The following is a 3,320-nucleotide window of genomic DNA, read 5'->3' as shown; positions in this document are numbered from 1 at the left end:
ATGAGTGGTTAGAAATATAGGTTCTAGAATAATGATATAACTGATATATCCAATTAGTTTACCAAAGCATTATCCAGCATAGCTTTGTGTATGCACTCTATAATTTTCTTGCATAAGTAAATTATTATTAATTCTTTTAAGTACAGCTGGCATTCACATTTTTCCTCAATCTATAATTTAGAAATTTTGATAACAGACAGGTAAATAGATGGTCTTTCTTGATGAGTTATAATTAAAGCGTCAAACACTTACTTAATGTTAGGAAATAGATTGCCTTAAAATACACTTATGCAAATACCTCAAATGGACCTACATGACTTCAGTAGCTGAAAGTAATTATAATAGAAATTTTCAATTCTAGCCCATGGGAGAGTACAAATACTAAAGCTCCAACACTTGTAAGAAATATGCCAGAATTTGCAAAAAAAAAATTATTTACAGAAATGTCCATTTATTCTCACACTTGTTTTCAGCTGCTTTGAGAGAACAAATTGACATGGACAGCATCAGTTAACATTATTGCCTGAATTCTCCTTGGTAATTGGCTTTAATTGTCAGAGCATAAGGCTGGAGAATGGAAGATATACTATATGACTTCTCCGTTCATATGTCTCCCTTCTTCCCATCCTCCCCCACCTTTAGTTTGTGAGATGTACTTTCCAGTCCTGTGGGTTTTGGAATTCTGTCTAATCAAGGGGTTTACACCCAAGGCGTAGACCACAGATCAGAGGTAATCCTAATCATTTGAAATGGCATGGAACCAAAAAGAAGAATTCTAACTTCTACATTATCATCCTATTTTTGTGCTATAAAACAATAAATAATTCTTAGAAATCAAAAGAATTCTTAGAAATTGTTATGATTTGATGCTTATCAAATCACAAATGTTAGATCCTAAATCTGATTCTTAGAATCTTAGGCATTTTAGGAATTGGGATTGAATTATACATAGCTTTGTTAATAACAGGTTAGATCACATGAAATTACCATTTTTTAATTGACAAATAATTGTGTATATTTATGTAGTATAATGTGATGGTTTGATATATGTATACGCAGTATAGAAAGATTCAGTCAAGCTAATTAACATAGCCATCATCTGACATCATTTTTTTGTGGTGAGAACATTAAAAATCTATTATTCTAGCGATTTAGAAATATACATTATTATTAACTGTGTTAGTCCATACTTGTTCTACTATCAAGGAATACCTGAGACTGAGTAATTTATAAATAAAAGAGGATTAATAATTGGCTTATGGTTCTGCAGGCTGTACAGGAAGCAGGGCAGCATCTGCTTCTGGTGAGGCCTCAGGGATCTTTCAATCATGGCAGAAGGCAGAGGAGGAGTGAGACATCATACAAGGCTAGAGCAGGAGGAAGAGAGAGAGGGAAGAGGTGCTACACACTTTTAAACAACCAGATCTCATGATAACTCACTATCATAAGAACATCACCGAGGAGATGGTGCTAATCTACTCATGAGAACTCCACCCCTTTGGTCCAATCACCTCCCTCCAGGCCCCACCTCCAACATTGGGGATTACAGGTGAACATGAGATTGGGTGGGAACACAGATCCAAACCATAGATCACTAAAGCTTATTCCTGTGATCTAACTGGAACTTTGTAAAAATGATGGTTAGATTCCACGAGGTGGCAATGCCTGAACTGTATGTATGCTATTAGGCCCAAAGGCCGGATAGGGGAGTGTTAACCTGTTCTCCTTTCATGAAACATTGAAATTACAATTTTTGTAGGTTAAAAAGATCAAATGTTGGCAGCTTCATAAGGTTTAACTGCATAAAATCAGAGTATAATAGGAAATTTTATTAAACAGAGCTATGTGCTAGGCATTCTATTAGTTACATGTTTATTATATTAAACTTTTACAAAATGTTGCAGGGTTGATATTATTATTATTCCCATTTATAGAAGAGAAAATGGTGTAGTCTGACAAAGTTGGCATGGCTATTAGCTTCTGGTTTAAACTTATGCCTCTTTTTTTTTGTTTTTTTAAGATGGTGAATTAGAGGGGTCGTTAGCATGCCTCTCCCACTTGCAAAGACAAAATAGTGTCGAGACTCATGCTGTGAACTTTTTTCCAAGAAGCAATACAGGAACTTAACAGGAAAACTGAAGAAACCACAGACTCTTTGAAAGAAGCAGCAGGCTGCAGCCTACACCATGAGCCAGGCGGATAACTATAAGTCCCCAGAGTGTTCAGGGGGAGAAACTGCCTCAGGGATATACACTCCCACTGGGGAACCTGGCAATCCAGTCCGCAGAGGAAGCCCTCAACCCTACCCAGAGCTGGAGCTGATTTAGTGAGCAGCGGGGAGTATATGAGAAGGAGTGGCATTGGGACACGCTTTGTGTGCGCTCCCAGATGCCAGTGGGGACAAAGGAAAGCCATTTCTGATCCTACCTCACAGTGGATGTCATGGAAGTTGGCCAGTTAACTCAGGCGGTGGTCACAGGTGGAGAGAAGCTCCCAACTGAGATTCATGATATAATCTCAAGTAGGGACGAACCCCCTAGACCACGGGCAGAAAGGGTGCTGTAGCCACAGGTGTGGAAGCTGGATGCCCCTGCTTTGGGGTCAGACTGGGAGAGGCATGACCTGAAAGCTGTGGTTTCTCTCTTAGTGGGGAAGGTTTATGGCCTGGGGCAGTTCTGGGTTCTGAGCACAGGCTGTCTGGAACCTAGCTAGCTGCTGCTAGTGGAACAATGTGGGTGCGAGACCTGCTTTGCTAAGTGCATGGGAGCTGTGTGGGGCTTACTGCCAGCTGCTACTCCCCACTCCCTGTGTGGATTCTTATGTGCAGCAGAGGCAGCTGCACTCTCCCCTGGAGTACCACCCCAGAAGCCAGAGAACTTCCCTCTGATCCCCACTGGGGCTGTTGCTTGTGCGCACACATGGGGAGCCAGAGCACAGACTTGCCTGACCCAGCCGCCACCTGGCTTTGCCCCTCCACCTGCCCTCATAGCTTAACACAAAGAATGGAGACTTTGGGGAGCTCTGTGGCCCTTCCCATTGCCTGAGACATTAGAGTACCTCCCTTGGATAACATAAAGCAAGCACAAATCCCACTGCTACCACCATAGCTGATGCTCTTTTGCAAGTGTCACCTCCTTGCTGAAGGCCAACTGACACAATCCATTACAGCATCTCCTGGTAGAATAACACAGCACCAAGGAAGAATAAAATTTATGAGTGACTTCAGCTATCACCATTGCCTGCAACATCCTGCCTAACCAGGAGAATGTGAGTGACCAGTTTAATTCTACTACTAACCTTATTTGGCTCTGAGTGCTTTC

General features: G+C 41.3%; 1 pseudogene; it reads right to left on the bottom strand.

Annotated features, from left to right (window-relative positions):
* Positions 1-1,629: 1,629 nt before the first annotated feature.
* LOC115832692 lies at positions 1,630-1,739 on the bottom strand (annotated as a pseudogene).
* Between the last annotated feature and the right edge of the window lie 1,581 nt (positions 1,740-3,320).

Source organism: Nomascus leucogenys, chromosome 22a (assembly GCF_006542625.1).
Source record: "Nomascus leucogenys isolate Asia chromosome 22a, Asia_NLE_v1, whole genome shotgun sequence".
Taxonomy (NCBI): Eukaryota; Metazoa; Chordata; class Mammalia; order Primates; family Hylobatidae; genus Nomascus; species Nomascus leucogenys.
This window is presented reverse-complemented; position numbering and strand designations above follow the sequence as displayed.